The sequence below is a fragment of the Petaurus breviceps genome, unplaced genomic scaffold, assembly GCF_028583685.1.
Source record: "Petaurus breviceps papuanus isolate PSGF00001 unplaced genomic scaffold, PetGlider_PUasm1.0 90977, whole genome shotgun sequence".
NCBI lineage: Eukaryota > Metazoa > Chordata > Mammalia > Diprotodontia > Petauridae > Petaurus > Petaurus breviceps.
The window spans coordinates 17,264,315-17,275,247 of record NW_027187391.1 but is presented as its reverse complement, the minus strand read 5'-3'; the positions used below and the strand labels follow the sequence as shown (position 1 = coordinate 17,275,247).

General features: G+C 38.2%; 1 long non-coding RNA gene and 1 pseudogene across 1 annotated transcript in view; both read right to left on the bottom strand.

Moving 5' to 3' along the window:
• Positions 1–895: 895 nt before the first annotated feature.
• Positions 896–1,765, bottom strand: LOC138153171 (proteasome activator complex subunit 1 pseudogene; annotated as a pseudogene).
• Positions 1,766–7,893: 6,128 nt separating this feature from the next.
• Positions 7,894–10,933, bottom strand: part of LOC138153085 (uncharacterized) — a 48,691-nt gene continuing 45,651 nt past the window's right edge. The window contains exons 2-3 of the long non-coding RNA XR_011166287.1: positions 9,805–9,943; positions 7,894–8,566 (exon numbers count right to left, since the gene is read on the bottom strand). This is a non-coding gene — a long non-coding RNA (uncharacterized lncRNA). The remainder of the gene's footprint in view (positions 8,567–9,804; positions 9,944–10,933) is intronic.

Here is a 10,933-nt window from a genome sequence, read left to right as displayed (position 1 = left end):
AGATCCTATATTTGAGTGCATGCCGCCATGGGAGGGGGGGGGGGGAGGAGAGGGAGGGGAAGAAGAATTGAAACTCAAGGGATTGTGGAACTGAATGTTGTAAACTAAAAGTAAATAAACGCATTTTAAAAAATAAAAAAAGATAGTTCTGAATCTCTAATGAGGAAAGGTAAAGTAAAACAACTTTGAGATTTCATCTCTTATGTCCTAAAATGGCAGAGATGACAGATAAAAGGTAGAGATTGGACCCGTGATTTCATTGGTATTTGGTGTTGTTCAGTTGTATCCAGCTCTTCGTGACCCCTTTTTCTTGGCAAAGATACTAGAGTAGTTTGCCATTTCTTTTTCCAGATGAGGAAACTGAGTTAAATAACTTGGCTAGGACCACACAACTAGTAAGTGTCTGAGGCCAGATTTGAACCCAGGTCTATCCTGACTCCAGGTTGGTGCTCTATACATCCCTTTTCATTGGTGTAGGGAACTCCTGGATGAGGACACTCTATCTAATGTACATCAATACCTTTCTGCAGCTTATAGTCTCAGACAGTTACCTAGAACACTAAGGTTAAGTGATTGCCCAGGGTCTCATAACCAGTTGGTGTCAAGGACAGAATTTCAATCTAGCTCTTCCTGGTTTGAGGCCAACTTTCCATCCACTGTATAATATATTGCCTCTCTAAGGCAAAGATGACAAAACATAGGATAGTCCATGTTGGAGCAGTTGGAGGACTTATAGGCATACTAATACATTACTGGTAGAGTTGTCAATTGGTTCAACTATTTAAAAAATAGTTTTTAATTATGTAAAATAATTCACTAAATTATTCATATCTTTTCACTATTACTTGTTATATACCCCAAGGATGTCAAAAAGATAAAAGCAAAATGTGCCTAGATATTAATCAGTACTTTTTTTTTTTGGTGTGACAAAATTTATTGGTGCCTAGAAGGCAAGGTGTGGATAAGATGTGAAGTTCTAAATGGAGCTGGACTGTGGCAAGACAGATAATCCTAGATAAGGGGTGATGGAGAAGAAAGGCAAGCTCCATTTTTCAATGGATTTTTGTGTCTCTCCTGGGTTTCTTGATCTTCTCAAAGGTCTTCAGGATGATATCATATAATATTCCAAATCTCCATGACCATCAGTCTTGTTTCTTCATACTGTGTTCATCCAATTCATGAACCAACTGTTGGTAGTCACCCTCATGCGAATGCTTTGTTTCTCTAGTCTCTGCATCACCCCTTTGAGAGAAATACTTTGAGATCTGGGTCTGAAGCCATCTAGCTTAGTTCTGAGTGTAGTCATCAGTTCAAATACCTTCTCCTGGACAAATCGGAGTCGTTGTTTCTATCCTAAATTTGGGGCACCTGTAGTTGCAGCCACATTGAAACCAGGTTGAGCTGTTCTTTTGCATCTTTGTTCTCAGGGTTCAACTACCGCAGAAGGCCCACAATCTTCTCATTGCATCTTTGGCCCACAAGGAGGATGTTTATCTTCATCTTCCTCTTCCCCATCCTTATCATTCTTCTCTTCTTGTTTCTGATGCACTTCCTTCTCTTTTTCTTTGGCTGGGTCAATGTCCAGGGGGGCCTTTAGGAGACTCAAATCAGCCTCATTCAGAGGTGGGTCCTTCAAGAACTCATCTAGCACTGAAATCTTTGCAGGGAAATAAGTTCCAAGTAGGATCTCTGTCTGATCACATAACTCCTTTCTGAACAAATCTACCTTGTCTTGGGCTTCTGGTCTGACACTGAGGGTGCCATGGTAGGGGCGTTAAGAGGCCAGATAGAACAGTGAGAAGGGAACAAGAGGGAAGGAATCAGCACTTTTTGTAGTAGTAAAACAATAGAAACAAAATGCATGCTATTGGTTGAAAAATTGATAAACAAATTATGGAAGATAAACAATAAACTATCATTATTATGTAAAAAATGAATAAGGAATTTGAAAAAAAATACATGGAGACACGGATATGAAATCTCAGAGTTAAGGAAGCATACATAACTAGGAGAAAAACATACACAAATTAAAACAAAATAATAAAATAAACCCAAACACTAAACAATTATAATAACCAATCTTGAGTCAGGATAAGAAATATGGAAACAACTACCTCCTTTGCAGTGGGAGAGGGCTGGATCACAGATATAAAATGTTGCATTTAATATCAGGCATAGTCATTATCAGTTTGATATAACTGATTTTCTTGTTTGCAAAAGGGGGCTCATTTGAGGTTGAGTGAAAATAATTTCAGAGAATAGAATTGTGCTATGAATTTTGCCACAAAAGGTGGCAAAAAATTATTTTATTTTTTTTAATATCCAAACATTTCTTGCATAATTGCAAATTATTTTCTAAAACGGTTGGACCAATTCATAGATAAACTGCACATTTTCTACTTCTACTGGATACTCTCTCCTCCTTGTCCAATCACACATCCACTGTTGTAGATAGGCATCCCTCACTTTTGGCCTGGATTGTTGAAACAGACTCCATATTGTTTTCCTAGCCTCTAGTCTCCCTTCAATCTATCTTCCACGTAGTTGACAAAGTGGTATTGGTAAAGGGCTGCGTCATTGCTAAATGATTTAGCACTAAACTAAACCTAAACTTCAGTAAGCTTTAGTGACTTCTCATTGCATCTGGGGCTAAATACAAATTCCTTGTTTGGTATTTAAAGTCTTTCAGTATTAGACTCTAACCTGTCTCTCTAGGCTGATGACACAGGTGAGAAACGGGATGACTGGAAAGATGATGGTGCTACGCAACAGAAATAAGCAAAGTTAGGAAAAAATTTAGAGAAATACTATGAGACAGATGAAGTAATTCAACATGGATGAAACAGAATAAAGAGAAAAATGTACACAATTACAACTGTACAAATTAAGAGGTTAAAAAATCTACTGAAGTTGTATATTTAATCACTTGGAAATATTCTTGATGTTTTAACTGTTTTCAGGGATTGTACATTGTGAGAAATTCAAGTGGTAGCACTTCAGGGCCCCAGGATATTAAGACTATAATAGGCAGCACAGAAGCTGATAGCATTAGTAAAAGGAATTTCCTCACCAGAAATTCCATGTATCGATACAATAGCAGATGAAGATGAAGCAACTGGATTGGCTGGAGGCTGGAGGTTTATTTGATATGTTTCTTTTTCTATGCCAGGCAGCACTGAAATGGTGAAGCTGGTTATCCTTTTGGTAAAATTGGTATAATAATACTATTACTGTCCATCTTATAGCATTGTGAGGATAGCACTTAATAAATTTTAAAGCGCTCCAAAAAGGTGTCTTTATTTCTATTGTCACCACAATATTTCTATACAATAGAGCCATAGTAAAAAGCTATTTCCAGGTTCCCATAGCATAGGCCCTGAGAACAAAAAGCATTATGATGCTAAGACTTAAGCTAACAGCTCATTCCAGAGTCTTGATCTCTTAGCAAATTAAAATGAGTATCTATTCTACTTTCATACACAATACTCTACTAAAACAGTAATTGCTGACAAAATGTTTTCTTGCCTGTGAAAAAAGCATCAGCTGTGCCTCCTGGAATAGGGAAATAAAAAAAATCTCATTTTTTCTCTCCCCTTCTTTCCCTTTTCTCCTTAAAAATTCCACTGTCGCTGTCACACTGGGACTCACTGCTATGCCATTAGTTTCAACACTGAGCTATTTGAAGATATGAAAAAAGCATCAAGAGAGGGGAGAAAACCCCCAGAGTCCATGGTCTTCTACAGTACAGCACATGAAATTACCACTGGCAACCCTAATCAGCAACCACAATTAAGCTTAATTATAAATTACAAGTATCTAATTTAGGAAGACCTTTGCTTTATAAATTGTAGTTGTTACTAACTCAGCTACTTGAAATAATCCCAGGGCTGGAAAAATGTGTTCTCCAAGTCATTAAGAATGGCTGAATTTTCCTCTGGGGTATCTGGCAGAAAAGAATATAATTGGGCAACTCTGGCGCCCCTTCCTTCAACATCCCCCCATCACAAATAGAATTGTAGAGAAGAAGGAATTATTATTTGGAAGTCAGGACAGGTCTAATGATTCACAGTAGTGGTCCATTGGAGTCACTTGGAGTACAATGGAAAGGCTTCCCTCACACCCATACCCATCCCCTTAAAGATATTAACCTCTAAAATCCTGGCTTAGAATTTAGTTTATTTTAATCATTACTCTCTCCCAAGGATCTGTTTTGAAATGCAAGCACTTCTGGGAGGGGTATGAGACTAATATTGGTGAGCTGGATGTGACCTTTCTTACTAAGTAGACTTGGGTTCTGGAAACCCAAAGGGAAAGGTAGATGGAAAGCAGAAAGATCAGGAAAGAAGATAATTTTGTAGAAGGGTGATTCCAGGGTTAAGAGAAAAACCTGGGCTTCAGTCTTCTTCACATGAATACTCCCATTTGTTTTCCTAACAGTTCCATCAACTATGGTGACAATTTTAAAAAGCACTTTGCTTCTTTACCACCAGGTAGATGTGATATCTTTCCACTAGGAACTCTCATACTCACACTGACAGTTTGTGCCTGTCAACCTGGAAAGGAAGTGCTAAATAAATGTAATATTTGCTATGGCTACCAGAAAATTAAAGACCTAAACTTCAGCTCTACCTCTCATTATATGGTAGTATCAAAGAATATCTAGGAGTGTATGGATTTATATAATTACCAATTAGAACTTAGCTCCAAGCTCCCACCTACTAGCTAGTCTCAGCTCTATTTTAATTTTCTGTATTTCAAAAATCAATCCATTGTTGTGCATCTTAGAACAAAAATTAATTTTAAAAATCAATGCAAACAATTAACACAATTAAAAAACCAAGCATTTATGAAATGCCCATTTTGTGCTAGGCACAGAAAGGGCAAATGCAGAAACAAAGACATAAATGATATAGTTCTAGCCCTAAAGGAGTTTATACTCCATAGGAGAGACAATGCATAAACTTAAAAAAAGTATATGTAACAGATATACAAGGTGGTATCTTGAGGGAGATGTTTGCCCTTTTGAAGGGGGAGGGGGCGCAGTATGTGAACTGAAATCTGAAACATCCTAGAGATTTGAAGGGAAAAGGTAGTGAGCGAGTACTTGTGCCTAAGTCATGGGGACAACTATACAAAGTCACCATGGAGATAGGAGATAATTCCATATGTGAGCAACAGCATAAAAAGGCCAGTTTGGTTGAATCAAAAGTTTGTGAAGGGGACTAACATATAATAACTAAAAAAGGTATATTGGAACAAAGTTGTGACAGGCTATATACATTTCAATGAATACTTTCGTAAGACTTTGGCAGAATGGAGTTGGTTCCCTAAAGAAGCAGGCACACATGCCAGAAGGCTGCATGTAGTGTTTTTCTTTAGCAAGAATCAATAAGTTTATTCAGCATAAAATCCCATAAGATTCCTCTTCTGGGAGTTCCCTATACCAGCAAAATCACAGGTCTAGACCCTATCCATATAAAATCAATAAGGATATACTCATACCTAACAACCAGAGGACACAATGAATGATTTTTTTTAAAGTATAAAATAACTAATATGAAGTTATGAGCTCACATTACAAGTCTCCTCACCCCTACCCCCAAACATAATTGATCTGGATTTAGGATCCCAGGCAATATATAGCTTCAGTCTACCTCTGAAGAGACAAAAAAATAATACACATTTTCACAGTTCCCACAGTATGTTCAATGCATATTCCCATAGGGTCATTGGATACAGTCGCAGAAACTCTAGAGTCAGGATCTTGGCTCACTCATGGCACAGAAAGAATGGAATGAGGAATCCAGCATTAAGTGGAACTCAGTAGGGTAGGTAGGTTGTGCAGTGGTTAGAGTGCTGGCCCTAGTGTCACAAAGACATCTTCCTGAGTTCAAATGTGGTCTCAGACACTGCCTAGCTGTGTGACCCTGGACAAGTCACTTTACACTGTCTCAGGCTCTTCATCTGTAAAATGAACTGAAGAAAAAAATGGCAAATCATTCCTGAATCTTTGCCAAGAAAACCCCAAATGGGGTCATGACTGGAATGACTGAACAGCAACAAAAGGGTAGCTGCTTTACTATCTTGGCTATGTGGTTACTGGGAGGAATCTCTGACCTAAAACTTTGCCAACTGTTATCTGGCCAGGCTCCTTATTACAATCCACAGGAACCTGGACTCTTCCCTGGGACCTTGGACTCTGATAGGTGAACTTTCATTTTTCTAATCCAGAATCAAGATTTCACATACCTTCCAGGCCATTTCTAAACCTGCCATGCTAACTTCTCTTTATATGTTGTCTTTCCCTATTAGAATGTAAATTTCTTAGAAGAAAGAATTGTTTTGTTTGCTTGTACTTGCATCTCCAGCTGTTAAACAGTGCCTGGTACAAATAAAATGATTAAAAATGCCCTTTTAAAAAAATCTATCTGCTAATTAACTAATTCATTCATTCATTCATTTACCTGGTTGTAGTTAACCCATCACATTACAGGGAGAATGTAATCAGTAGCCAGAGCCAGTAAAAAACCTCATCTTCATTACTTGGACCTTAACTACCACTCTCAGCAGTCACTGCACTACATTTTTCTCCCACACTCTGATTTTGACTTTGTTCCCTTAAATCAATACTCCCCTTACTCTTATAAAAGCAGGGGGTTGGGTGGGTAGCTTAAGAGCCAGAGTGCTACAAAAAAACTTCCCTCAGCTCTGTTCTATGGTTGTACATCTTAGAATTCTACAATTTCTGTTGGATTGCAGCAGTTATAATTTATGCTCATGAAGCAAAAGGGATATTATTGAGCAAATGGATGATTAGAAAGTAAGTAAGCCACATGTTAAGAACAAGACACAAGGAAAGGGCATGTTGAGTGCTTCATTAATACTCATGAAATGTAAAAAGACCTGGAGGAAAGGCTTTAGCAACCTGGCAGCTTCTCTTTGGAGGATCTCGGGAAGATCATCTCCTAGGTGAGAAGATATAAAGGATCTATGTTCTCTACCAGCCCAGCGAGTGTCCATCACCACTGAGACCAAAGATTTTTTGAAGTATAATTGTTATGAAAAGAGAAAAAAAGGCATATGATTATAACATTTGTAAAGGAAGAGAAACAATTTCAAATTTTCCTTTTCTTATTTGTAAAATAAGTAATTTGTATGACCTGATTTCTTTCTAGCTATAATATTCAAGAGTTAGCAACTTTGGTGGGGTAAGGGTCTAGACCTGTGATTTTATGAGTGTGGAGAACTCTGGTGTAGGAACTGTTTCTGCTGATGGAAAATGGCAGCTCATAATTTTGGAGAGCTGCACAGGACACCATGAGATGAAATGATTTGCCCATGGTGTTACTCTGCTAGTATGGGTCACAGGCAGGACTAGACTCCAAGTATTTTTTATTCCAAGGCCAGGCTTCTAGGCAGTATCTCAGGATGTCTCTCAGTAAATGCTTTCTAAATGCCAAAGACATGTAAGTAACCTCATTGACCTCTATAAGGAATACAAAGAAAGCAATATAGGCAGGGTCTTCCCTCAAGGAACTTAAGACTCTATAGCTCTATCCTGTTATGGTGATATATGACGATAAGCCCAGCTACCAAGGATGCTGAGGCTAATGGATCTCTTGGGCTTTGGAGTTGTGAGCACAGGGTGTCTGCATTATGTACAACATTAATTAACCCATTCCCCACCCCCGGTGGCGGCAGACCTTTAGTTTGCCTAAAATGGGGCAAACCAGCCAGGAAAAAAAAAGCAGGTCAAATTTCCTGTGTCATCAAAATAGGAACAGGCCTGTAAGTGACCTCTGTATTTCCAGTTTGGACAAGATGGAGTAAACTAAGTGTTGTTTTTTTTTTTTGTTTTTGATTTTATGTGTTTTTTTTTTGTTTGTTGTTCTATTACTATGATGTAGGAAACAGAAGACATCAATAAAAACTTCCTTTTAAAAAAGAATAAACGGTTCTATCATTGCTCATATTTTATTAAGGGGAACCTATTTTAAATAACCCACACAGCAACAACTTAGCAGAGTAATTAGGTGGGTAGTTAGAGACCTAGATTGATATCAGTGACATCACTGAGACGGTGGCACTGTGAATAGAAGGAGAGATGGCCTTGGAGTCAGGAAGACCTGAATTCAAGACTTGCCCCTGCTACATATTGGTTTGTGTGATCATGGGCAAGCTATTTAAAATTTCAGTTCTCTGAGATTATAAAAATTAAAGATGAGTTGCTTATCTATTATCTTGGGAAGAAGTTGCTACACTTGAAATTCCCTACACTGATGAAATCACAAATCTGAATTTAAAAAAATAGACATACATATACCTATCAAGATAATATATAGGAATTTATGTAGCTATATGTATTATATTTATATGATCATGATGAGAACTGTATTTTTATAGCCCATCCTGTTCCAGTATCACTGACCTCAGGAGCCACTCACAGTCCACAAGTCATAAGTAGCTGGATGGAAAGAATTAACCTGGTGGGCCCTGAGCCTTTGGCCCCCATATCACCAAGAGTTCCTGCTGCCTTCCATAGCGCCTTCCAGTACGGTGTATCATTCTGTAAGGGAAGCAGAAAGACTATAGAATGAGACATTTAACAGGAAAGTAGGCCCCATACTACAATGATAACTATTGATTATTTATGTCTCCAGAAAGGTAGGTTTGACACATAATAGAATTTTATAATGGAAGAGATCTTGTTTGGGTCCCTCATTTCACAGAGAAAAAAACTGAGGTGCAAGGAGGTTAATCTGACTTGCTCAAGGTAACATGACTAATCAGTAGCAGAATTATAATTGGGATCTCCTGCTTTCTAATCCAATGTTTTTCCCTCTCCTTATTCCATGTTTACTGACAGGAAGGGGTATGTATAGTCAGTCAGTCTATCAATACAGATTGCCTGCAAGCTAAGGGACTTGGAACTAACCAACCATTCGACATTTTGATCCACAGGTGGCTGGAAGAGGCTCCCATAGACTGCCCATTGATATCTGAGGTTGACTGTGAACTAAAGCTCAATACCAACATAATGCCAGCATCAGCTTCCTGGTGCCTTAAGGCTGCTCTCGATCACCTTGCAAAGCTTAGTAGAAGGGGACTTGATTTTATCTTGGTCCAGACCTGGGATTTCAGCAAGACTTTCTAAAGATTCCAGCAACTAAAAAAAAATGATTGGTAGCTTTTATATCTTATAATCACCTTTATTTGCAAAAACCTATGGCCCTGCCCTTTGAGAGAGCCATACTTTGTAACAAAGAATAAAAAAAAAGAAGGAAAAGGAGAGCACTGCAAGTCTATCAGTGATTATCTTAAATAGGAAAATTCAAAGTCCTTTGTATAAGAGATAGAAACTAAAACTGTAAACCAAGTAAATATTTAATCTACACATATCTTAAAAGGTTTTCATTATTCTGCAACTTAGTTCTTGACTTGGACAAGTTACTTAGGAACATAGAATTGCAGATTTAGAGGTGAAAGGGGGCTTGGAGAATAGTGAGTCCAACTGTCTTATTTAACAGGTGAGAAAACAGGTGAGGCTCAGTCAGCTAATTAACATTTATTAAGTTCCTCTGCTATGTGCCAGGCCCTATGCTAAGCACTGTGGATACAAAGAAGGATAAAAGCCAAGCCTGATTCCCTGGGAGCTCGCTGTATAATGGCAGAGATAATATGCAAACAACTTATAATATGCAAACAAACAAGTTATATACAGGAGAAATCAGACATAATCAACAAAGGGAAGGCACTAGAATTAAGGAGGATTGGGAAATGCTTTCTGTAGAAGATGGATTTTACCTGGGACTTGCCGGAAGCCAGTGAGGCAGAGATGAGGGGAAAAGCATGGAGTCAGCAGGTGAAAATGCCAGGAAATAGTGGGTCCTTTTTGAAGAACAGCAAGGAGGCTGTGGTCACTGGATCTCAGCAAAGTACTTGCCTAAGGTCATATATATAGTAAACGAAAGAAAAAACCTAGGTTTTCTGATTTTAAATGCAGTGTAATTTCCATTATATAACATTTAGTTTCTGTTTTAGTTTTCTCATCAGAAACTCAAGGTGCTAGATTAATTGATCCCTATGGTCCTTTCCAGCTCTTTCTGTTCAGTCATTTCAGTTGTGTCTAGCTCTTTGTGACCCCATTTGAGTTTTTCTTGGCAAAGTTACTGGAGTGGTTTGTCATTTCCATCTCTAATTTTACAGATGAGGTAATTGAGGCAAACAGGGTTAAGTGACTTTCCTAGGGTCACATAATCACAAATAATTTTCCTAGGGTCAGTAAGTATCTGAGGCAGCATTTGAACTCAGGTCTTCTTGACTTCAGGCCTGGCACTCTATCCACTGCACCAACTAGGTGACCCTTCCAGCTCTGAGTCTGTGGTATTATTTGTGTGTAATTATACAATGTGCTTTATAAATAAATATTCTACACACGGGCATAGCTTAGTTGGAAAAAATGCCAGAGGAATTCTGCTCTTTATCTTCTGCGACATTTTTTGCATATCACTTAACTTCAGTGTGCCTCAGCTTCCTCATCTGTAGAATTATGGGACTGGACTTTGACATTACTTTCAATCTTGTAACATGTAGTACTGAAACTAGATGATCTCTACTGTCTCTTTCAAAAAAGGAAATACCTGTAAGAGTACTTAGCACAATGCTTGGTACATAGTAGACACTATGTATCTATAACATTATGTGTGTGTATTACATATATAAACATACATATACATGTATACTCACCTTCCCTGGGAGCTGTCTCTCTACCTGTCTCTCTGTCTTGGTCTCTCTCCCTCTCTGTCTCTGTCTCTCTTTCTCTCTCCTCCTTAAGCAAACACACACACACACACTTATAGAGAGACATAGATATACCGTGTTTCCCTGATAATAAGACCTATCCCGAAAATAAGCCCTCCCCTTACTGTGTAAG